The sequence below is a fragment of the Lissotriton vulgaris genome, chromosome 1_2 (genome assembly GCF_964263255.1).
Source record: "Lissotriton vulgaris chromosome 1_2, aLisVul1.2, whole genome shotgun sequence".
Lineage (NCBI taxonomy): Eukaryota > Metazoa > Chordata > Amphibia > Caudata > Salamandridae > Lissotriton > Lissotriton vulgaris.
In genome coordinates, this window is record NC_141686.1 from 346548200 (window position 1) to 346575059 (window position 26860).

At 51.0% G+C, this 26860-nt stretch overlaps 1 protein-coding gene across 1 annotated transcript in view; it reads right to left on the reverse strand.

The window, feature by feature from the left end:
• The window catches only part of LOC147736745 (uncharacterized), a 65410-nt gene extending 42350 nt beyond the window's left edge, over window positions 1–23060 (reverse strand). The window contains exon 1 of the mRNA XM_086953461.1: window positions 22952–23060. The gene's annotated coding sequence lies outside the window, so the exon portion shown is untranslated. The remainder of the gene's footprint in view (window positions 1–22951) is intronic.
• Window positions 23061–26860: the final 3800 nt, after the last annotated feature.

Below are 26860 nucleotides of genomic sequence, written 5' to 3' on the forward strand. Positions count from 1 at the left end.
GCTCTTGTATATGTTGAGTAAACTAAAAAATTCAGTTTTTAATTAAAAAAAAAACATTTTAAACTTGTCTTGTGTCTCTGTCAGAATTTACTGTGGACAAGTACATGTGTGAGAGCGAAAGGGTGTGTCCTGTCACCACGATTGCTGAGAGTCGGGAGTGTTGTGTTCTGGAGTGTCTAATCACATGGTCCTCTGTGAGCAGGAGGGCAAGTGAAGCATGTTAGCGAGTCGGTCCAACGCTCATGGGTGCTAAGGTGCTAGGATGACTCAGTCCCTGTCTACTAAGGTTCTATGGTCCCAAGCATAGTTCCTCGACTCAGCAGAATCCCTGCAATCTTTCCTACAGTAAACGTACCATGCCAGGAAAGTGCATCTACTTATAGTCAGTAATGATCTTATTCCATTTTCGAGCCACAAACGTATGTAACGTATGTAACCCCGGATTCAGTAACATTGTGTGGGCTGGTGTACCAGCCGGAGGCAAAGTCTCTCCGTCACAAGTAGTATTTAGAGATTGTTTACATGCGCACCGATTCACAATGAGAATCAAGACAAAATAAACAAACACAAAAGGCGAGACGTATCATCAATGACCAACACAAATACAGCTTTGTCTGCCTTACCAGGAAAGAGAAAGGAAAGCAAAGTTACAACTGAAAGGAATATTGGAGTCCGCTGCTCCAATCCCAGCAGCGAGCACACATTACCGACAAGATTCATGTTGAGGCAACAACTACAACAGCCAATAACTGTTCATAAAAACACAGCTCGACAAAATGTCGCTTTACAAAACACACCCATAAAATAATGAATTACTTGTGACTCTATCCCTAAAAACAAGAGAATGGCATTGCACTTTGCTTGTTTTACAACAGAGCGCACTCTTTGCATTCGTCAGTCTAGCAGGAGCTCTTCTGCCAGAAGGGCTCTCCATAAACCCAAACCCCTCTGGTGGAGACACCATCAAGTTCACACATTCAACTCTCCCTAAAGGGAAATTAGATTAAGGTGAAAAATTGCTCTTTCTCAGAAAAAGTTCATTTTTAGAATATTTTGGGGGCATGTTATTTAGAAGATATCAAACTCGAATTACTGAAATAAATCAAAGTGCACTGGGGGGGGGAAGGGGTCCAGTGAACAATGACCACCACAATAAATCCTAAGCACAATTTGTCATTTTATTATTTTCTTTCTCTAAAACTTCCTCATTTCAATTCAACTGTCAGGGTGTCCTTAACTAAACCTAAACTGGGAGGCGCTCGGCCAGTGCGCTACCCTGAGGTCAGTGTCATGGGTTGAAGCAGCGTGAGCGCGGAGCACCAGTGAAAACAAAAACCAGCATTGGTAAATCGCACAGCTACCTCCGGAGAGGTGTCCCGGCGCTGGGAGCTGTCGGGAAGATTAGGCGAGCTATTGCCCAGAGTCACATGGTGCTGAACTAACCTGCCACCGGGGATCGAACTGTGAACCCCGTGGTCCTGAGTCAGTCTCCCTGGCCGCTGCGCCACACCTCTTCTCAGTGTGAGAATGATGGTCGTTACTCGTGCATCGCGTCCCACAGACATCAAGAAAGAGGTCTCTGCAGAGTCCAACCCGACCACACATCACTCACCCTTACAAGGTTCAAAGCTACTCGCGACATCAAGAAAGAGGTCTCTGCAGACTCCAAGCCCACCACACAGCACTCACCCTTACCAGGTTCAAAGCTACTCGCGACATCAAGAAAGAGGTCTCTGCAGACTCCAAGCCGACCACACATCACTCATCCTTACAAGGTTCAAAGCTACTCGCGACATCAAGAAAGAGGTCTCTGCAGATTTCAAGCCGCCCACACAGCACTCATCCTTACCAGGTTCAAAGCTACTCGCGACATCAAGAAAGAGGTCTCTGCAGACTCCAAGCCCACCACAAATCACTCACCCTTACCAGGCTCAAAGCTACTCACGACATCAAGAAAGAGGTCTCTGCAGACTCCAAGCCCACCACACATCACTCATCCTTACCAGGTTCAAAGCTACTCGCGACAAGAAAGAGGTCTCTGCAGACTCCAAGCCGCCCACACATCACTCACCCTTACCAGGTTCAAAGCTATTCGCGACATCAAGAAAGAGGTCTCTGCAGACTCCGAGCCCACCACACATCACTCATCCTTACCAGGTTCAAAGCTACTCGCGACATTAAGAAAGAGGTCTCTGCAGACTCCGAGCCCACCACACATCACTCATCCTTACCAGGTTCAAAGCTACTCGCGACATCAAGAAAGAGGTCTCTGCAGACTCCAAGCCCACCACACATCACTCATCCTTACCAGGTTCAAAGCTACTCGCGACATTAAGAAAGAGGTCTCTGCAGACTCCGAGCCCACCACACATCACTCATCCTTACCAGGCTCAAAGCTACTCGCGACATCAAGAAAGAGGTCTCTGCAGACTCCGAGCCCACCACACATCACTCACCCTTACCAGGTTCAAAGCTACTCGCGACATCAAGAAAGAGGTCTCTGCAGACTCCGAGCCCACCACACATCACTCACCCTTACCAGGTTCAAAGCTACTCACGACATCAAGAAAGAGGTCTCTGCAGACTCCAAGCCCACCACACATCACTCATCCTTACCAGGTTCAAAGCTACTCGCGACATCAAGAAAGAGGTCTCTGCAGACTCCGAGCCCACCACACATCACTCACCCTTACCAGGTTCAAAGCTACTCACGACATCAAGAAAGAGGTCTCTGCAGACTCCAAGCCCACCACACATCACTCATCCTTACCAGGTTCAAAGCTACTCGCGACATCAAGAAAGAGGTCTCTGCAGACTCCAAGCCCACCACACATCACTCATCCTTACCAGGCTCAAAGCTACTCGCGACATCAAGAAAGAGGTCTCTGCAGACTCCGAGCCGACCACACATCACTCATCCTTACCAGGTTCAAAGCTACTCGCGACATCAAGAAAGAGGTCTCTGCAGACTCCGAGCCCACCACACATCACTCACCCTTACCAGGTTCAAAGCTACTCACGACATCAAGAAAGAGGTCTCTGCAGACTCCAAGCCCACCACACATCACTCACCCTTACCAGGTTCAAAGCTACTCGCGACATCAAGAAAGAGGTCTCTGCAGACTCCAAGCCCACCACACATCACTCATCCTTACCAGGCTCAAAGCTACTCGCGACATCAAGAAAGAGGTCTCTGCAGACTCCAAGCCCACCACACATCACTCATCCTTACCAGGTTCAAAGCTACTCGCGACATCAAGAAAGAGGTCTCTGCAGACTCCAAGCCCACCACACATCACTCACCCTTACCAGGTTCAAAGCTACTCACGACATCAAGAAAGAGGTCTCTGCAGACTCCAAGCCCACCACCCATCACTCATCCTTACCAGGTTCAAAGCTACTCGCGACATCAAGAAAGAGGTCTCTGCAGACTCCAAGCCCACCACACATCACTCATCCTTACCAGGCTCAAAGCTACTCGCGACATCAAGAAAGAGGTCTCTGCAGACTCCGAGCCGACCACACATCACTCATCCTTACCAGGTTCAAAGCTACTCGCGACATCAAGAAAGAGGTCTCTGCAGACTCCGAGCCCACCACACATCACTCACCCTTACCAGGTTCAAAGCTACTCACGACATCAAGAAAGAGGTCTCTGCAGACTCCAAGCCCACCACACATCACTCATCCTTACCAGGTTCAAAGCTACTCGCGACATCAAGAAAGAGGTCTCTGCAGACTCCAAGCCCACCACACATCACTCATCCTTACCAGGCTCAAAGCTACTCGCGACATCAAGAAAGAGGTCTCTGCAGACTCCAAGCCCACCACACATCACTCATCCTTACCAGGTTCAAAGCTACTCGCGACATCAAGAAAGAGGTCTCTGCAGACTCCAAGCCCACCACACATCACTCACCCTTACCAGGTTCAAAGCTACTCGCGACATCAAGAAAGAGGTCTCTGCAGACTCCAAGCCGCCCACACATTACTCAACCTTACCAGGTTCAAAGCTACTCACGACATCAAGAAAGAGGTCTCTGCAGACTCCAACCCGACCACACATCACTCACCCTTACAAGGTTCAAAGCTACTCGCGACATCAAGAAAGAGGTCTCTGCAGACTCCAACCCGACCACACATCACTCACCCTTACAAGGTTCAAAGCTACTCGCGACATCAAGAATGAGGTCTCTGAAGACTCCGAGCCCACCACACAGCACTCACCCTTACCAGGTCCAAAGCTACTCACGACATCAAGAAAGAGGTCTCTGCAGACTCCAAACGGACCACACATCACTCATCCTTACCAGGTTCAAAGCTACTCACGACATTAAGAAAGAGGTCTCTGCAGACTCCGAGCCCACCACACATCACTCATCCTTACCAGGTTCAAAGCTACTCACGACATCAAGAAAGAGGTCTCTGCAGACTCCAAGCCGACCACACAGCACTCACCCTTACCAGGTTCAAAGCTACTCACGACATCAAGAAAGAGGTCTCTGCAGACTCCGAGCCCACCACACATCACTCATCCTTACCAGGTTCAAAGCTACTCACGACATTAAGAAAGAGGTCTCTGCAGACTCCGAGCCCACCACACATCACTCACCCTTACCAGGTTCAAAGCTACTCGCGATATCAAGAAAGAGGTCTCTGCAGACTCCAAGCCCACCACACATCACTCATCCTTACCAGGTTCAAAGCTACTCGCGACATCAAGAAAGAGGTCTCTGCAGACTCCAAGCCCACCACACATCACTCATCCTTACCAGGTTCAAAGCTACTCGCGACATCAAGAAAGAGGTCTCTGCAGACTCCAACCCGACCACACATCACTCACCCTTACAAGGTTCAAAGCTACTCGCGACATCAAGAAAGAGGTCTCTGCAGACTCCGAGCCCACCACACATCACTCATCCTTACCAGGTTCAAAGCTACTCACGACATCAAGAAAGAGGTCTCTGCAGACTCCGAGCCCACCACACATCACTCACCCTTACCAGGTTCAAAGCTACTCACGACATCAAGAAAGAGGTCTCTGCAGACTCCAAGCGCACCACACATCACTCATCCTTACCAGGCTCAAAGCTACTCGCGACATCAAGAAAGAGGTCTCTGCAGACTCCAAGCCGACCACACCTCACTCATCCTTACCAGGTTCAAAGCTACTCGCGACATCAAGAAAGAGGTCTCTGCAGACTCCGAGCCCACCACACATCACTCACCCTTACCAGGTTCAAAGCTACTCACGACATCAAGAAAGAGGTCTCTGCAGACTCCAAGCCCACCACACATCACTCATCCTTACCAGGTTCAAAGCTACTCGTGACATCAAGAAAGAGGTCTCTGCAGACTCCAAGCCCACCACACATCACTCATCCTTACCAGGCTCAAAGCTACTCGCGACATCAAGAAAGAGGTCTCTGCAGACTCAAAGCCCACCACACATCACTCATCCTTACCAGGTTCAAAGCTACTCGCGACATCAAGAAAGAGGTCTCTGCAGACTCCAAGCCCACCACACATCACTCACCCTTACCAGGTTCAAAGCTACTCGCGACATCAAGAAAGAGGTCTATGCAGACTCCAAGCCGCCCACACATCACTCACCCTTACCAGGTTCAAAGCTACTCACGACATCAAGAAAGAGGTCTCTGCAGACTCCAACCCGACCACACATCACTCACCCTTACAAGGTTCAAAGCTACTCGCGACATCAAGAAAGAGGTCTCTGCAGACTCCAACCCGACCACACATCACTCACCCTTACAAGGTTCAAAGCTACTCGCGACATCAAGAAAGAGGTCTCTGCAGACTCCGAGCCCACCACACAGCACTCACCCTTACCAGGTTCAAAGCTACTCGCGACATCAAGAAAGAGGTCTCTGCAGACTCCAACCCGACCACACATCACTCACCCTTACAAGGTTCAAAGCTACTCGCGACATCAAGAAAGAGGTCTCTGCAGACTCCGAGCCCACCACACATCACTCATCCTTACCAGGTTCAAAGCTACTCACGACATCAAGAAAGAGGTCTCTGCAGACTCCGAGCCCACCACACATCACTCATCCTTACCAGGTTCAAAGCTACTCGCGACATCAAGAAAGAGGTCTCTGCAGACTCCAAGCCCACCACACATCACTCATCCTTACCAGGTTCAAAGCTACTCGCGACATCAAGAAAGAGGTCTCTGCAGACTCCAAGCCCACCACACATCACTCACCCTTACCAGGTTCAAAGCTACTCGCGACATCAAGAAAGAGGTCTATGCAGACTCCAAGCCGCCCACACATCACTCACCCTTACCAGGTTCAAAGCTACTCACGACATCAAGAAAGAGGTCTCTGCAGACTCCAACCCGACCACACATCAATCACCCTTACAAGGTTCAAAGCTACTCGCGACATCAAGAAAGAGGTCTCTGCAGACTCCAACCCGACCACACATCACTCACCCTTACAAGGTTCAAAGCTACTCGCGACATCAAGAAAGAGGTCTCTGCAGACTCCGAGCCCACCACACAGCACTCACCCTTACCAGGTTCAAAGCTACTCGCGACATCAAGAAAGAGGTCTCTGCAGACTCCAACCCGACCACACATCACTCACCCTTACAAGGTTCAAAGCTACTCGCGACATCAAGAAAGAGGTCTCTGCAGACTCCGAGCCCACCACACATCACTCATCCTTACCAGGTTCAAAGCTACTCACGACATCAAGAAAGAGGTCTCTGCAGACTCCGAGCCCACCACACATCACTCATCCTTACCAGGTTCAAAGCTACTCGCGACATCAAGAAAGAGGTCTCTGCAGACTCCAAGCCCACCACACATCACTCACCCTTACCAGGTTCAAAGCTACTCGCGACATCAAGAAAGAGGTCTCTGCAGACTCCAAGCCCACCACACATCACTCATCCTTACCAGGTTCAAAGCTACTCACGACATTAAGAAAGAGGTCTCTGCAGACTCCGAGCCCACCACACATCACTCATCCTTACCAGGTTCAAAGCTACTCACGACATCAAGAAAGAGGTCTCTGCAGACTCCATGCCGCCCACACATCACTCACCCTTACCAGGTTCAAAGCTACTCTCGACATCAAGAAAGAGGTCTCTGCAGACTCCGAGCCCACCACACATCACTCATCCTTACCAGGTTCAAAGCTACTCGCGACATCAAGAAAGAGGTCTCTGCAGACTCCGAGCCCACCACACAGCACTCACCCTTACCAGGTTCAAAGCTACTCACGACATCAAGAAAGAGGTCTCTGCAGACTCCGAGCCCACCACACATCACTCATCCTTACCAGGTTCAAAGCTACTCACGACATCAAGAAAGAGGTCTCTGCAGACTCCGAGCCCACCACACATCACTCATCCTTACCAGGTTCAAGGCTACTCACGACATCAAGAAAGAGGTCTCTGCAGACTCCGAGCCGACCACACATCACTCACCCTTACCAGGCTCAAAGCTACTCACGACATCAAGAAAGAGGTCTCTGCAGACTCCAAGCCGCCCACACATCACTCATCCTTACCAGGTTCAAAGCTACTCGCGACATCAAGAAAGAGGTCTCTGCAGACTCCGAGCCCACCACACATCACTCATCATTACCAGGCTCAAAGCTACTCACGACATCAAGAAAGAGGTCTCTGCAGACTCCAAGCCGCCCACACATCACTCACCCTTACCAGGTTCAAAGCTACTCGCGACATCAAGAAAGAGGTCTCTGCAGACTCCGAGCCCACCACACATCACTCACCCTTAAAAGGTTCAAAGCTACTCGCGATATCAAGAAAGAGGTCTCTGCAGACTCCAAGCCCACCACACATCACTCATCCTTACCAGGTTCAAAGCTACTCGCGACATCAAGAAAGAGGTCTCTGCAGACTCCAAGCCGACCACACATCACTCATCCTTACCAGGTTCAAAGCTACTCACGACATCAAGAAAGAGGTCTCTGCAGACTCCAAGCCGCCCACACATCACTCATCCTTACCAGGTTCAAAGCTACTCGCGACATCAAGAAAGAGGTCTCTGCAGACTCCGAGCCCACCACACATCACTCATCATTACCAGGCTCAAAGCTACTCACGACATCAAGAAAGAGGTCTCTGCAGACTCCAAGCCCACCACACATCACTCACCCTTACCAGGTTCAAAGCTACTCGCGACATCAAGAAAGAGGTCTCTGCAGAGTCCAAGCCGCCCACACAGCACTCACCCTTACCAGGTTCAAAGCTACTCGCGACATCAAGAAAGAGGTCTCTGCAGACTCCAAGCCGACCACACATCACTCATCCTTACCAGGTTCAAAGCTACTCGCGACATCAAGAAAGAGGTCTCTGCAGACTCCAAGCCCACCACACATCACTCATCCTTACCAGGTTCAAAGCTACTCGCGACATCAAGAAAGAGGTCTCTGCAGACTCCGAGCCCACCACACATCACTCATCCTTACCAGGTTCAAAGCTACTCACGACATCAAGAAAGAGGTCTCTGCAGACTCCGAGCCCACCACACATCACTCATCCTTACCAGGTTCAAAGCTACTCACGACATTAAGAAAGAGGTCTCTGCAGACTCCGAGCCCACCACACATCACTCATCCTTACCAGGCTCAAAGCTACTCGCGACATCAAGAAAGAGGTCTCTGCAGACTCCGAGCCCACCACACATCACTCATCCTTACCAGGCTCAAAGCTACTCACGACATTAAGAAAGAGGTCTCTGCAGACTCCGAGCCCACCACACATCACTCACCCTTACCAGGTTCAAAGCTACTCACGACATCAAGAAAGAGGTCTCTGCAGACTCCAAGCCGACCACACATCACTCACCCTTACCAGGTTCAAAGCTACTCACGACATCAAGAAAGAGGTCTCTGCAGACTCCAAGCCGACCACACATCACTCACCCTTACCAGGTTCAAAGCTACTCACGACATCAAGAAAGAGGTCTCTGCAGACTCCAAGCCGACCACACATCACTCATCCTTACTAGGTTCAAAGCTACTCACGACATCAAGAAAGAGGTCTCTGCAGACTCCAAGCCGACCACACATCACTCACCCTTACCAGGTTCAAAGCTACTCACGACATCAAGAAAGAGGTCTCTGTAGACTCCAAGCCGCCCACACATCACTCATCCTTACCAGGTTCAAAGCTACTCGCGACATCACGAAAGAGGTCTCTGCAGACTCCAAGCCCACCACACATCACTCACCCTTACAAGGTTCAAAGCTACTCGCGACATCAAGAAATAGGTCTCTGCAGACTCCGAGCCCACCACACATCACTCACCCTTACCAGGTTCAAAGCTACTCACGACATCAAGAAAGAGGTCTCTGCAGACTCCGAGCCCACCACACATCACTCACCCTTACCAGGTTCAAAGCTACTCACGACATCAAGAAAGAGGTCTCTGCAGACTCCAAGCCGCCCACACATCACTCACCCTTACCAGGTTCAAAGCTACTCACGACATCAAGAAAGAGGTCTCTGCAGACTCCAAGCCGACCACACATCACTCATCCTTACCAGGTTCAAAGCTACTCACGACATCAAGAAAGAGGTCTCTGCAGACTCCAAGCCGACCACACATCACTCACCCTTACCAGGTTCAAAGCTACTCACGACATCAAGAAAGAGGTCTCTGCAGACTCCAAGCGGACCACACATCACTCATCCTTACCAGGTTCAAAGCTACTCATGACAACTCACGACATCAAGAAAGAGGTCTCTGCAGACTCCGAGCCCACCACACATCACTCATCCTTACCAGGCTCAAAGCTACTCGCGACATCAAGAAAGAGGTCTCTGCAGACTCCAAGCCGACCACACAGCACTCACCCTTACCAGGTTCAAAGCTACTCGCGACATCAAGAAAGAGGTCTCTGCAGACTCCAAGCCGCCCACACATCACTCATCCTTACCAGGTTCAAAGCTACTCGCGACATCAAGAAAGAGGTCTCTGCAGACTCCGAGCCCACCACACATCACTCACCCTGACCAGGTTCAAAGCTACTCACGACATTAAGAAAGAGGTCTCTGCAGACTCCAAGCCGCCCACACATCACTCATCCTTACCAGGTTCAAAGCTACTCACGACATCAAGAAAGAGGTCTCTGCAGAATCCAAGCCCACCACACATCACTCATCCTTACCAGGTTCAAAGCTACTCGCGACATCAAGAAAGAGGTCTCTGCAGAGTCCAAGCCGCCCACACAGCACTCACCCTTACCAGGTTCAAAGCTACTCACGACATCAAGAAAGAGGTCTCTGCAGACTCCAAGCCCACCACACATCACTCATCCTTACCAGGTTCAAAGCTACTCACGACATCAAGAAAGAGGTCTCTGCAGACTCCAAGCCGACCACACATCACTCACCCTTACCAGGTTCAAAGCTACTCACGACATCAAGAAAGAGGTCTCTGCAGACTCCAAGCCGACCACACATCACTCATCCTTACCAGGTTCAAAGCTACTCACGACATTAAGAAAGAGGTCTCTGCAGACTCCAAGCCGACCACACATCACTCACCCTTACCAGGTTCAAAGCTACTCACGACATCAAGAAAGAGGTCTCTGCAGACTCTAAGCCGACCACACAGCACTCACCCTTACCAGGTTCAAAGCTACTCACGACATCAAGAAAGAGGTCTCTGCAGACTCCGAGCCCACCACACATCACTCATCCTTACCAGGTTCAAAGCTACTCACGACATCAAGAAAGAGGTCTCTGCAGACTCCGAGCCCACCACACATCACTCATCCTTACCAGGTTCAAAGCTACTCACAACATCAAGAAAGAGGTCTCTGCAGACTCCGAGCCGACCACACATCACTCACCCTTACCAGGCTCAAAGCTACTCACGACATCAAGAAAGAGGTCTCTGCAGACTCCAAGCCGCCCACACATCACTCATACTTACCAGGTTCAAAGCTACTCGCGACATCAAGAAAGAGGTCTCTGCAGACTCCGAGCCCACCACACATCACTCATCATTACCAGGCTCAAAGCTACTCACGACATCAAGAAAGAGGTCTCTGCAGACTCCAAGCCGCCCACACATCACTCACCCTTACCAGGTTCAAAGCTACTCGCGACATCAAGAAAGAGGTCTCTGCAGACTCCGAGCCCACCACACATCACTCACCCTTACCAGGTTCAAAGCTACTCGCGATATCAAGAAAGAGGTCTCTGCAGACTCCAAGCCCACCACACATCACTCATCCTTACCAGGTTCAAAGCTACTCGCGACATCAAGAAAGAGGTCTCTGCAGACTCCAAGCCGACCACACATCACTCATCCTTACCAGGTTCAAAGCTACTCACGACATCAAGAAAGAGGTCTCTGCAGACTCCAAGCCGCCCACACATCACTCATCCTTACCAGGTTCAAAGCTACTCGCGACATCAAGAAAGAGGTCTCTGCAGACTCCGAGCCCACCACACATCACTCATCATTACCAGGCTCAAAGCTACTCACGACATCAAGAAAGAGGTCTCTGCAGACTCCGAGCCCACCACACATAACTCACCCTTACCAGGTTCAAAGCTACTCGCGACATCAAGAAAGAGGTCTCTGCAGAGTCCAAGCCGCCCACACAGCACTCACCCTTACCAGGTTCAAAGCTACTCGCGACATCAAGAAAGAGGTCTCTGCAGACTCCAAGCCGACCACACATCACTCATCCTTACCAGGTTCAAAGCTACTCGCGACATCAAGAAAGAGGTCTCTGCAGACTCCAAGCCCACCACACATCACTCATCCTTACCAGGTTCAAAGCTACTCGCAACATCAAGAAAGAGGTCTCTGCAGACTCCAAGCCCACCACACATCACTCATCCTTACCAGGTTCAAAGCTACTCGCGACATCAAGGAAGAGGTCTCTGCAGACTCCGAGCCCACCACACATCACTCATCCTTACCAGGTTCAAAGCTACTCACGACATCAAGAAAGAGGTCTCTGCAGACTCCGAGCCCACCACACATCACTCATCCTTACCAGGTTCAAAGCTACTCACGACATTAAGAAAGAGGTCTCTGCAGACTCCGAGCCCACCACACATCACTCATCCTTACCAGGCTCAAAGCTACTCGCGACATCAAGAAAGAGGTCTCTGCAGACTCCGAGCCCACCACACATCACTCATCCTTACCAGGCTCAAAGCTACTCACGACATTAAGAAAGAAGTCTCTGCAGACTCCGAGCCCACCACACATCACTCACCCTTACCAGGTTCAAAGCTACTCACGACATCAAGAAAGAGGTCTCTGCAGACTCCAAGCCGACCACACATCACTCACCCTTACCAGGTTCAAAGCTACTCACGACATCAAGAAAGAGGTCTCTGCAGACTCCAAGCCGACCACACATCACTCACCCTTACCAGGTTCAAAGCTACTCACGACATCAAGAAAGAGGTCTCTGCAGACTCCAAGCCGACCACACATCACTCACCTTACCAGGCTCAAAGCTACTCGCGACATCAAGAAAGAGGTCTCTGCAGACTCCAACCCGACCACACATCACTCACCCTTACAAGGTTCAAAGCTACTCGCGACATCAAGAAAGAGGTCTCTGAAGACTCCGAGCCCACCACACAGCACTCACCCTTACCAGGTTCAAAGCTACTCGCGACATCAAGAAAGAGGTCTCTGCAGACTCCAACCCGACCACACATCACTCACCCTTACAAGGTTCAAAGCTACTCGCGACATCAAGAAAGAGGTCTCTGCAGACTCCGAGCCCACCACACATCACTCATCCTTACCAGGTTCAAAGCTACTCACGACATCAAGAAAGAGGTCTCTGCAGACTCCGAGCCCACCACACATCACTCATCCTTACCAGGTTCAAAGCTACTCACGACATCAAGAAAGAGGTCTCTGCAGACTCCGAGCCCACCACACATCACTCATCCTTACCAGGTTCAAGGCTACTCACGACATCAAGAAAGAGGTCTCTGCAGACTCCGAGCCGACCACACATCACTCACCCTTACCAGGCTCAAAGCTACTCACGACATCAAGAAAGAGGTCTCTGCAGACTCCAAGCCGCCCACACATCACTCATCCTTACCAGGTTCAAAGCTACTCGCGACATCAAGAAAGAGGTCTCTGCAGACTCCGAGCCCACCACACATCACTCATCATTACCAGGCTCAAAGCTACTCACAACATCAAGAAAGAGGTCTCTGCAGACTCCAAGCCGCCCACACATCACTCACCCTTACCAGGTTCAAAGCTACTCGCGACATCAAGAAAGAGGTCTCTGCAGACTCCGAGCCCACCACACATCACTCACCCTTACCAGGTTCAAAGCTACTCGCGATATCAAGAAAGAGGTCTCTGCAGACTCCAAGCCCACCACACATCACTCATCCTTACCAGGTTCAAAGCTACTCGCGACATCAAGAAAGAGATCTCTGCAGACTCCAAGCCGCCCACACATCACTCACCCTTACCAGGTTCAAAGCTACTCGCGACATCAAGAAAGAGGTCTCTGCAGACTCCGAGCCCACCACACATCACTCATCATTACCAGGCTCAAAGCTACTCACGACATCAAGAAAGAGGTCTCTGCAGACTCCGAGCCCACCACACATCACTCACCCTTACCAGGTTCAAAGCTACTCGCGACATCAAGAAAGAGGTCTCTGCAGAGTCCAAGCCGTCCACACAGCACTCACCCTTACCAGGTTCAAAGCTACTCGCGACATCAAGAAAGAGGTCTCTGCAGACTCCAAGCCGACCACACATCACTCATCCTTACCAGGTTCAAAGCTACTCGCGACATCAAGAAAGAGGTCTCTGCAGACTCCAAGCCCACCACACATCACTCATCCTTACCAGGTTCAAAGCTACTCGCAACATCAAGAAAGAGGTCTCTGCAGACTCCAAGCCCACCACACATCACTCATCCTTACCAGGTTCAAAGCTACTCGCGACATCAAGAAAGAGGTCTCTGCAGACTCCGAGCCCACCACACATCACTCATCCTTACCAGGTTCAAAGCTACTCACGACATCAAGAAAGAGGTCTCTGCAGACTCCGAGCCCACCACACATCACTCATCCTTACCAGGTTCAAAGCTACTCACGACATCAAGAAAGAGGTCTCTGCAGACTCCGAGCCCACCACACATCACTCATCCTTACCAGGCTCAAAGCTACTCGCGACATCAAGAAAGAGGTCTCTGCAGACTCCGAGCCCACCACACATCACTCATCCTTACCAGGCTCAAAGCTACTCACGACATTAAGAAAGAGGTCTCTGCAGACTCCGAGCCCACCACACATCACTCACCCTTACCAGGTTCAAAGCTACTCACGACATCAAGAAAGAGGTCTCTGCAGACTCCAAGCCGACCACACATCACTCATCCTTACCAGGTTCAAAGCTACTCACGACATCAAGAAAGAGGTCTCTGCAGACTCCAAGCCGACCACACATCACTCACCCTTACCAGGTTCAAAGCTACTCACGACATCAAGAAAGAGGTCTCTGCAGACTCCAAGCCGACCACACATCACTCATCCTTACCAGGTTCAAAGCTACTCACGACATTAAGAAAGAGGTCTCTGCAGACTCCGAGCCCACCACACATCACTCACCCGTACCAGGTTCAAAGCTACTCGCGACATCAAGAAAGAGGTCTCTGTAGACTCCAAGCCGCCCACACATCACTCATCCTTACCAGGTTCAAAGCTACTCGCGACATCAAGAAAGAGGTCTCTGCAGACTCCAAGCCCACCACACATCACTCACCCTTACAAGGTTCAAAGCTACACGCGACATCAAGAAAGAGGTCTCTGCAGACTCCGAGCCCACCACACATCACTCACCCTTACCAGGTTCAAAGCTACTCACGACATCAAGAAAGAGGTCTCTGCAGACTCCGAGCCCACCACACATCACTCACCCTTACCAGGTTCAAAGCTACTCACGACATCAAGAAAGAGGTCTCTGCAGACTCCAAGCCGCCCACACATCACTCACCCTTACCAGGTTCAAAGCTACTCACGACATCAAGAAAGAGGTCTCTGCAGACTCCAAGCCGACCACACATCACTCATCCTTACCAGGTTCAAAGCTACTCACGACATCAAGAAAGAGGTCTCTGCAGACTCCAAGCCGACCACACATCACTCACCCTTACCAGGTTCAAAGCTACTCACGACATCAAGAAAGAGGTCTCTGCAGACTCCAAGCGGACCACACATCACTCATCCTTACCAGGTTCAAAGCTACTCACGACATTAAGAAAGAGGTCTCTGCAGACTCCGAGCCCACCACACATCACTCATCCTTACCAGGCTCAAAGCTACTCACGACATCAAGAAAGAGGTCTCTGCAGACTCCGAGCCCACCACACATCACTCATCCTTACCAGGCTCAAAGCTACTCGCGACATCAAGAAAGAGGTCTCTGCAGACTCCAAGCCGACCACACAGCACTCACCCTTACCAGGTTCAAAGCTACTCACGACATCAAGAAAGAGGTCTCTGCAGACTCCAAGCCGACCACACATCACTCACCCTTACCAGGTCCAAAGCTACTCACGACATCAAGAAAGAGGTCTCTGCAGACTCCAAACGGACCACACATCACTCATCCTTACCAGGTTCAAAGCTACTCACGACATTAAGAAAGAGGTCTCTGCAGACTCCGAGCCCACCACACATCACTCATCCTTACCAGGCTCAAAGCTACTCACGACATCAAGAAAGAGGTCTCTGCAGACTCCGAGCCCACCACACATCACTCATCCTTACCAGGCTCAAAGCTACTCGCGACATCAAGAAAGAGGTCTCTGCAGACTCCAAGCCGACCACACAGCACTCACCCTTACCAGGTTCAAAGCTACTCGCGACATCAAGAAAGAGGTCTCTGCAGACTCCAAGCCGCCCACACATCACTCATCCTTACCAGGTTCAAAGCTACTCGCGACATCAAGAAAGAGGTCTCTGCAGACTCCAAGCCCACCACACATCACTCATCCTTACCAGGTTCAAAGCTACTCACGACATCAAGAAAGAGGTCTCTGCAGACTCCAAGCCCACCACACATCACTCATCCTTACCAGGTTCAAAGCTACTCACGACATCAAGAAAGAGGTCTCTGCAGACTCCAAGCCGACCACACATCACTCACCCTTACCAGGTTCAAAGCTACTCACGACATTAAGAAAGAGGTCTCTGCAGACTCCAAGCGGACCACACATCACTCATCCTTACCAGGTTCAAAGCTACTCACGACATTAAGAAAGAGGTCTCTGCAGACTCCGAGCCCACCACACATCACTCATCCTTACCAGGCTCAAAGCTACTCACGACATCAAGAAAGAGGTCTCTGCAGACTCCGAGCCCACCACACATCACTCATCCTTACCAGGCTCAAAGCTACTCGCGACATCAAGAAAGAGGTCTCTGCAGACTCCAAGCCGACCACACAGCACTCACCCTTACCAGGTTCAAAGCTACTCGCGACATCAAGAAAGAGGTCTCTGCAGACTCCAAGCCGCCCACACATCACTCATCCTTACCAGGTTCAAAGCTACTCGCGACATCAAGAAAGAGGTCTCTGCAGACTCCAAGCCCACCACACATCACTCATCCTTACCAGGTTCAAAGCTACTCGCGACATCAAGAAAGAGGTCTCTGCAGACTCCAAGCCCACCACACATCACTCATCCTTACCAGGTTCAAAGCTACTCGCGACATCAAGAAAGAGGTCTCTGCAGACTCCGAGCCCACCACACATCACTCATCCTTACCAGGTTCAAAGCTACTCACGACATCAAGAAAGAGGTCTCTGCAGACTCCAAGCCCACCACACATCACTCATCCTTACCAGGTTCAAAGCTACTCGCGACATCAAGAAAGAGGTCTCTGCAGACTCCGAGCCCACCACACATCACTCATCCTTACCAGGTTCAAAGCTACTCACGACATTAAGAAAGAGGTCTCTGCAGACTCCGAGCCCACCACACATCACTCATCCTTACCAGGCTCAAAGCTACTCGCGACATCAAGAAAGAGGTCTCTGCAGACTCCGAGCCCACCACACATCACTCATCCTTACCAGGCTCAAAGCTACTCACGACATTAAGAAAGAGGTCTCTGCAGACTCCGAGCCCACCACACATCACTCACCCTTACCAGGTTCAAAGCTACTCACGACATCAAGAAAGAGGTCTCTGCAGACTCCAAGCCGACCACACATCACTCACCCTTACCAGGTTCAAAGCTACTCACGACATCAAGAAAGAGGTCTCTGCAGACTCCAAGCCGACCACACATCACTCATCCTTACCAGGTTCAAAGCTACTCACGACATCAAGAAAGAGGTCTCTGCAGACTCCAAGCCGACCACACATCACTCACCCTTACCAGGTTCAAAGCTACTCGCGACATCAAGAAAGAGGTCTCTGCAGACTCCAAGCCGACCACACATCACTCATCCTTACCAGGTTCAAAGCTACTCGCGACATTAAGAAAGAGGTCTCTGCAGACTCCGAGCCCACCACACATCACTCACCCTTACCAGGTTCAAAGCTACTCACGACATCAAGAAAGAGGTCTCTGCAGACTCCGAGCCCACCACACATCACTCACCCTTACCAGGTTCAAAGCTACTCACGACATCAAGAAAGAGGTCTCTGCAGACTCCAAGCCGCCCACACATCACTCACCCTTACCAGGTTCAAAGCTACTCACGACATCAAGAAAGAGGTCTCTGCAGACTCCAAGCCGACCACACATCACTCATCCTTACCAGGTTCAAAGCTACTCACGACATCAAGAAAGAGGTCTCTGCAGACTCCAAGCCGACCACACATCACTCACCCTTACCAGGTTCAAAGCTACTCACGACATCAAGAAAGAGGTCTCTGCAGACTCCAAGCCGCCCACACATCACTCATCCTTACCAGGTTCAAAGCTACTCGCGACATCAAGAAAGAGGTCTCTGCAGACTCCAAGCCCACCACACATCACTCATCCTTACCAGGTTCAAAGCTACTCGCGACATCAAGAAAGAGGTCTCTGCAGACTCCAAGCCCACCACACATCACTCATCCTTACCAGGTTCAAAGCTACTCGCGACATCAAGAAAGAGGTCTCTGCAGACTCCGAGCCCACCACACATCACTCATCCTTACCAGGTTCAAAGCTACTCACGACATCAAGAAAGAGGTCTCTGCAGACTCCAAGCCCACCACACATCACTCATCCTTACCAGGTTCAAAGCTACTCGCGACATCAAGAAAGAGGTCTCTGCAGACTCCGAGCCCACCACACATCACTCATCCTTACCAGGTTCAAAGCTACTCACGACATTAAGAAAGTGGTCTCTGCAGACTCCGAGCCCACCACACATCACTCATCCTTACCAGGCTCAAAGCTACTCGCGACATCAAGAAAGAGGTCTCTGCAGACTCCGAGCCCACCACACATCACTCATCCTTACCAGGCTCAAAGCTACTCACGACATTAAGAAAGAGGTCTCTGCAGACTCCGAGCCCACCACACATCACTCACCCTTACCAGGTTCAAAGCTACTCACGACATCAAGAAAGAGGTCTCTGCAGACTCCAAGCCGACCACACATCACTCACCCTTACCAGGTTCAAAGCTACTCACGACATCAAGAAAGAGGTCTCTGCAGACTCCAAGCCGACCACACATCACTCATCCTTACCAGGTTCAAAGCTACTCACGACATCAAGAAAGAGGTCTCTGCAGACTCCAAGCCGACCACACATCACTCACCCTTACCAGGTTCAAAGCTACTCACGACATCAAGAAAGAGGTCTCTGCAGACTCCAAGCCGACCACACATCACTCATCCTTACCAGGTTCAAAGCTACTCACGACATTAAGAAAGAGGTCTCTGCAGACTCCGAGCCCACCACACATCACTCACCCGTACCAGGTTCAAAGCTACTCGCGACATCAAGAAAGAGGTCTCTGTAGACTCCAAGCCGCCCACACATCACTCATTCTTACCAGGTTCAAAGCTACTCGCGACATCAAGAAAGAGGTCTCTGCAGACTCCAAGCCCCCCACCACACATCACTCACCCTTACAAGGTTCAAAGCTACTCGCGACATCAAGAAAGAGGTCTCTGCAGACTCCGAGCCCACCACACATCACTCACCCTTACCAGGTTCAAAGCTACTCACGACATCAAGAAAGAGGTCTCTGCAGACTCCGAGCCCACCACACATCACTCACCCTTACCAGGTTCAAAGCTACTCACGACATCAAGAAAGAGGTCTCTGCAGACTCCAAGCCGCCCACACATCACTCACCCTTACCAGGTTCAAAGCTACTCACGACATCAAGAAAGAGGTCTCTGCAGACTCCAAGCCGACCACACATCACTCATCCTTACCAGGTTCAAAGCTACTCACGACATCAAGAAAGAGGTCTCTGCAGACTCCAAGCCGACCACACATCACTCACCCTTACCAGGTTCAAAGCTACTCACGACATCAAGAAAGAGGTCTCTGCAGACTCCAAGCCGACCACACATCACTCATCCTTACCAGGTTCAAAGCTACTCACGACATCAAGAAAGAGGTCTCTGCAGACTCCGAGCCCACCACACATCACTCATCCTTACCAGGCTCAAAGCTACTCACGACATCAAGAAAGAGGTCTCTGCAGACTCCGAGCCCACCACACATCACTCATCCTTACCAGGCTCAAAGCTACTCGCGACATCAAGAAAGAGGTCTCTGCAGACTCCAAGCCGACCACACAGCACTCACCCTTACCAGGTTCAAAGCTACTCGCGACATCAAGAAAGAGGTCTCGGCAGACTCCAAGCCGCCCACACATCACTCATCCTTACCAGGTTCAAAGCTACTCACGACATCAAGAAAGAGGTCTCTGCAGACTAGGAGCCCACCACACATCACTCATCCTTACCAGGTTCAAAGCTACTCACGACATCAAGAAAGAGGTCTCTGCAGACTCCGAGCCCACCACACATCACTCATCCTTACCAGGTTCAAAGCTACTCGCGACATCAAGAAAGAGGTCTCTGCAGACTCCAAGCCGACCACACATCACTCACCCTTACCAGGTTCAAAGCTACTCACGACATCAAGAAAGAGGTCTCTGCAGACTCCAAGCGGACCACACATCACTCATCCTTACCAGGTTCAAAGCTACTCACGACATTAAGAAAGAGGTCTCTGCAGACTCCGAGCCCACCACACATCACTCATCCTTACCAGGCTCAAAGCTACTCACGACATCAAGAAAGAGGTCTCTGCAGACTCCGAGCCCACCACACATCACTCATCCTTACCAGGCTCAAAGCTACTCGCGACATCAAGAAAGAGGTCTCTGCAGACTCCAAGCCGACCACACAGCACTCACCCTTACCAGGTTCAAAGCTACTCGCGACATCAAGAAAGAGGTCTCTGCAGACTCCAAGCCGCCCACACATCACTCATCCTTACCAGGTTCAAAGCTACTCGCGACATCAAGAAAGAGGTCTCTGCAGACTCCAAGCCCACCACACATCACTCATCCTTACCAGGTTCAAAGCTACTCACGACATCAAGAAAGAGGTCTCTGCAGACTCCAAGCCCACCACACATCACTCATCCTTACCAGGTTCAAAGCTACTCACGACATCAAGAAAGAGGTCTCTGCAGACTCCAAGCCGACCACACATCACTCATCCTTACCAGGTTCAAAGCTACTCACGACATCAAGAAAGAGGTCTCTGCAGACTCCAAGCCCACCACACATCACTCATCCTTACCAGGTTCAAAGCTACTCACGACATCAAGAAAGAGGTCTCTGCAGACTCCAAGCCGACCACACATCACTCATCCTTACCAGGTTCAAAGCTACTCACGACATCAAGAAAGAGGTCTCTGCAGACTCCAAGCCCACCACACATCACTCATCCTTACCAGGTTCAAAGCTACTCACGACATCAAGAAAGAGGTCTCTGCAGACTCCAAGCCCACCACACATCACTCATCCTTACCAGGTTCAAAGCTACTCACGACATCAAGAAAGAGGTCTCTGCAGACTCCAAGCCCACCACACATCACTCATCCTTACCAGGTTCAAAGCTACTCACGACATCAAGAAAGAGGTCTCTGCAGACTCCAAGCCCACCACACATCACTCATCCTTACCAGGTTCAAAGCTACTCACGACATGACACGCGCGCTCCCCGCCAGAGAAATAATCTACAAAGATTATCTACATGCATCCAGCACTGTACTCTTCTTTTCAGATGATTACCTCTACAGGACAGGCCTCACCACCTATGCACCCCTGGACAGGCCTCACCTCCTCTGCACCCCTGGACAGGCCTCACCTCCTCTGACCCCTGGACAGGCCTCACCTCCTCTGCACCCCTGGACAGGCCTCACTTTCTCTGCACCCCTGGAGAGGCCTCCCCTCCTCTGCACCCCTGGACAGGCCTCACCTCCTCTGCACCCCTGGACAGGCCTCACCTCCTCTGACCCCTGGACAGGCCTCACCTCCTCTGCACCCCTGGACAGGCCTCACCTCCTCTGCACCCCTGGACAGGCCTCACCTTGTCTGACCCCTTAACAGGCCTCACCTCCTCTGACCCCTGGACAGGCCTCTCCTCCTTTGGACAGGCCTCGTCGGCTCTGCATCCCTGGACAGGCCTCACCTTCTCTGCACCCCTGGACAGGCCTCACCTTCTCTACACTCCTGGACAGGCCTCACCTTCTCTACACTCCTGGACAGGCCTCACCTCCTCAGCACCCCTGGACAGGCTTCTGCACCCCTGGACAGGCCTCTCATCCTCTGTACCCCTGGAAAGGCCTCACCTCCTATGCACCCCTGGACAATCCTCACCTCCTCTGCCCCCTGCACAGGCCTTTCCTCCTCTGCACCCCTGGACAGGCCTCACCTCCTCTGCACCCCTGGACAGGCCTTGCAATGCTTCTCACAAGAGCTGTCGGTGAAGGATTCTCATTAAGGACAGTGGAGCCCAGAGTTCATTCCACCCCATCCAGCGCCTCTAACTCAGCCCTGAACCTCGGGGCACTATGCACAGGCACCGAAGAGAGATACTGCTCCCCTGGACAGGCCTCTCCTCCTTTGCATTCCTGGACAGGCCTCTCCTTCTCTGCACCCCAGAAAAGGCCTCACCTCCTCTGCACCCCTGGATAGGCCTCTCCTCCCCTGAACGCATGGACAGGCCTCTCCTCCTCTGCACCTGTGGACAGGCCTCACCTCCTCTGCACCTGTGGACAGGCCTCACCTCCTTTGCACTCCCCTGGATAGGCCTCTCCTCCTCTGCCCCCCTGGACTGGCCTCACCTCCTCTGACCCCTGGACAGGCCTGACCTCCTCTGCACCCCTGGACAGGCCTCACCTCCTCTCCACCCCTGGACAAGCCTCACGTCCTTTGCACCCCTGGACAGGCCTCTCCTCCTCTGCCCCCTGGACAGGCCTCACCTCCTCTGCTCCTCCCCTGGACAGGCCTCACCTCCTCTGCAACCCTGGACAGGCCTCTCCTCCTCTGCCCCCCTGGACAGGCCTCACCGCCTCTGCCCCTCCTCTGGACAGGCCTCTCCTCCTCTGCCCCCTGGACAGGCCTCACCTCCTCTGCACCCCTGGACAGGCCTCTCCTCCTCACCTCCTCTGGACAGGCCTCTCCTCCTCTGGACGGCCTCACTTCCTCTGCACCCTTGACAGGCCTCACCTCCTCTGCACCCCTGGACAGGCCTCACCTCCTCTGCACCCCTGGACAGGCCTCACCTCCTCTGCACCCCTGGAGAGGCCTCTCCTCCTCTGGACAGGCCTCTCCTCCTCTCCTCCTCTGGACAGGCCGCTCCTCCTCACCTCCCCTGGACAGGCCTCACCTCCTCTGCACCCCTGGACAGGCCTCACCTCCTTTGCACCCCCTGGACAGGCCTCACCTCCTCTGACCCCTGGACAGGTCTCTCCTCCTCACCTCCTCTGGACAGGCCTCTCGGTGAAGGATTCTCTTTAAGGACAGAGGAGCCCAGAGTTCATTCCTCCCCACCCAGCGCCTCTGACTCCGCCCTGAGCCTCGGGGCGCTATGCACAGGCCCCGAAGAGAGACACTGCTCCCCTGGACCTGCCCAGAGCCCCGGATGCAGCTGCGGCTCGAGGCGCTTTAATCCCAATCCCAGGGTCTCCTCAGCATTGTTCAAACCCTAAATTTAAAGCTCACTCCAGATACGAGGCGGTACACACTTGACAGCTGTCACTCAAAGTGATGGAATGACAAATGTCGTGATTCAGCCCAGGGCCCTGATCCGCTTCAATTAATGATCCATCTCCAAAAAAGTGACCTCTGACCCGGGAGTGCCCTCTCCAGGAGGGGGCAGATCTCTGCTGTGTCATGTGCGGGTGACACTGCACCCACTGCACCCCACTAATGTCTGCCCCTCTGGGGGGGAGGGGTGTCAAACTGTGTGTATCTCTTCTTGTGAATAACTTGTGATAATAAATGTTTAATCCGAGGCGCCTCGACTCCCCCGACCTCGTTCACGCTTTATAAACCTCCTCAAATAAATACAGAATAAAACACCCCCAGGGGGGACAGCTGCTGCCTCTCCTTGGGGGGCCCTGTAGAAGGTTAGGAGGGGCCCCTCTGCTTCTGTATGAGGGAGGGGCCCCTCTGCTTCTGTATGTGGGAGGGGCCCCTCTGCTTCTGTATGAGGGAGGGGCCCCTCTGCTTCTGTATGAGGAAGGGGGCCCTCTGCTTCTCCTTTAGGGAGGGGCCCTCTGCTTCTGTATGAGAGAGGGGCCCCTCTGCATCTCTATGTGGGAGGGGCCCCTGCTTCTGTATGAGAAGGGGCCCCTTTGCTTCTGTATAAGGGAGGGGCCCCTCTGCGTCTCTATGTGGGAGGGGCCCCTCTGCTTCTGTATGAGGGAGGGGTGGAGTTCTGGACTTTTTGGTTCCGTCCAGAGGTGTCAGGGTACAACACCCAAAGACCCCGGAGTTCCACCTGCCTTGGTGCACAAATGAACAGAAACACGGGCTTCTCGATGGTGGCGTCAAAGACCAAAGGTTTATTACTGCAGGGACACAGAAGTCACAGAATCTACACACGGGCAGAAACTAGGAGCCTGTTCGATTTGTACAAAGTGGGTTGCTCCTTATATACTAAAAATTGTGCTCTAGGCAAATATTTCACATGTCGGTACATTCCCAAACCTTTGTGTCTCTAAACAATAAATATTTGGCGTTACACAAGAATTGTCGATAATATCTGATACCAAACATCACGAAGAGGGGTTCCCACTAGTTCATCACAATCCCCTGTCAATATTGCATTCAGGACCCGGACCGCCTCATCGTAAAGTTCGTTACCTCCCCCTAATAAAGGCCCAGAAGGAAAGGAGCAGAGCCAGGTGCAGAAGATAGAAAAGCGGGATAAGAGATGTTTGTAGGTTGTAAATGGGCAAGGCTACCGGCTTCGGCCGCCTAATCATGATCAGGTACAATGGACAGGAAAACCAGTTCAGGTGGGCTGGCCTCGGGCAGAGGAGGCAGCCTTTGTCGAGTCATGCAACTTCAGCGTGATCTGGTTTAAGGTGCACGTGTCATGTAAGAGGTGAATCTCCGGCTAAGGCTACGTGTCCTTAATCAAAGTGGAGTAAATGAAATGATCAGAGGCTATTGCATATGTGAGGGCAAGGAACCACAATATGGCGGCCACGATCTAAGATGGATGCCGTGTGTATATCAGAAATGTGTCAGTGGAAGGAGTGCTCTTGCTCGTAGCGTAGCGAAAACATTAGGATATACTAAATAGATCATTTGCGGTTCGCTGATACTAATTTTATGTATTTCCGACAAACTTGAAAACACGGGTTCAAGTCGTCACGGAACCGTCACGGAACCTCAGACCCTCCTTTTGCCCTTACATAGGCAATTACTCAATCTATGTCTGAATCTAGTTCTATGCTCATCAGGTCAGTGACATGCTGTTGTATCATCATCCTTTCTCGTGTCTTTTCTCCAAACGCAGGTGGTTTTCTGAGACAAGTCGTAGCACAAAGACTACACCGAGCAGGACCACACTGGATAATCAGACAACATGAGAATAGGAATACTAAGATGACACCAATGACCATTAGAACCTTCCATCCCCACGCTGAGATCAGAGTCCAAAACCACTCCATGAAGGACCAGTTTCCCTTGTCTACATGAATGGAGTCCGAAATCTTGTGCAACTTAGAGATCGCCTCGTAAACTGTTGGAGCATTATTAGAAATAAAGACACAGCAGCTCGATTGGATATTGGAGTTGAGCTTTTACGCTTGCTTTCTCCTAAACTAAGGCGATACTCTGAAGTATTCCAACTTAAATATACTCGTAATTCGTCTCTAGGGTATGATGGAGTATTATTGACGTCCTTGATCATGTCAATAATTCCCTGGACTAAAGCTTTGTTGGCAGAGTTATATTTAGTGGAGCGTGGTGGACGTGGAGGATAGGTCTCAAGGGCATAAGCAAAGATGGTTTGGAAGGCCTGAAATGATCCATTATAGCTGAAAGGCAAAACCAAATATGGAATACCTTTATCCATAGTGTGAGGTATCAAGCCACACACCCAGCAGTCTGTAGTGTTAACTACCAGTTGGTGTTGGTGCAAGAGCTGTACAAAAGTGTTATTAATGAATTCTGAGCGTCGAGCTTGCTCATGTTCAGGAAACGAGTGAAAAGAGTGTATAGAAGAAACAGTAGAAATAGCTGGATCAAGGGGAGGTACTGTAGATACTGGCACAAAAATCAAATTTATGCTAAAGACAATTCCACCCACCAATGTTGCTAAAACAATCAAAAATGTAATGGCACACTGCATCAAGAAACATTTGCTGTGAAAAATTCTATTAAGTTTGTTTCTGCGAACATAAATCACATTCTTTCGTTGCCGCGCAGGAAGTTCCATCTTCTACAATCCGCTCGCGACCACTGATGATGTGTACGTAGATGAAAATGCCTCTGTCAGCCCTGGGAGTTCCCAGTACTAACAGAAAGATCGACCTTGTGTCAGACCCCTGCAAATTCAAACTAGGCACACAGCCACGACCCTACGGCTACCCAGACGGCAAGGCAATTTTAAAAACAATAAACAATAGCAAACTTCCTGGCTGAAGGCAAAAGTTCAAAATATATATAAATATATCAAAATCACAGTATGCAGTTGCCTGCTTTATTAGTCCTTTTTGCGTTTTCTCAAATTGTATTTCTGTTTCGCAGGTATCGTCTGATCGGAAAATAGTGTATCATTAGCAGCTGTTGCAGAGTTTACGCTCGCAGATGGCAAAGTTTCTTCTGATGCTGGAGACAAATGTTCAATGTTCAAAACAGTCTTTTCAGGAGGAGAGTCAAGTTTCAAAGTGTCAGAAATCAAATTGGCATCGCTGAAAGGGACAAATTTTGGAGTTAATTCAGATTCGGAGGCACCAATTCCCTTCTTCACCCAGTCGTCGTAGGGCAGCGGCAGTGGAACACGCTTTACGTGAGAAGCGTGGATCCAGTGCTTGCGACCAGCAACACGTACAGCTGTCCTCGTCGCCAGCAGGATTTGGAAGGGGCCGATGTAGCGAGGCTGAAGATTCTTTGTCCTCGCGAAGTTCCGGACCACCACGTGGTCGCCGGGTTTCAGCTGATGCCCTGGACTCTCCGGAGGTTTTGGCAAAGCATCAAAGACCTGTTGATGAATAAGACTTAATTTAGCAGTCAAGTCATAAAGGTAGTCTATCAACATAGGATATTCAATGGAGCAGAATTGTTTAGGCCTTGGCACACCCCAGACATTTGCCGGGCGGCCAAATACAATCTCATA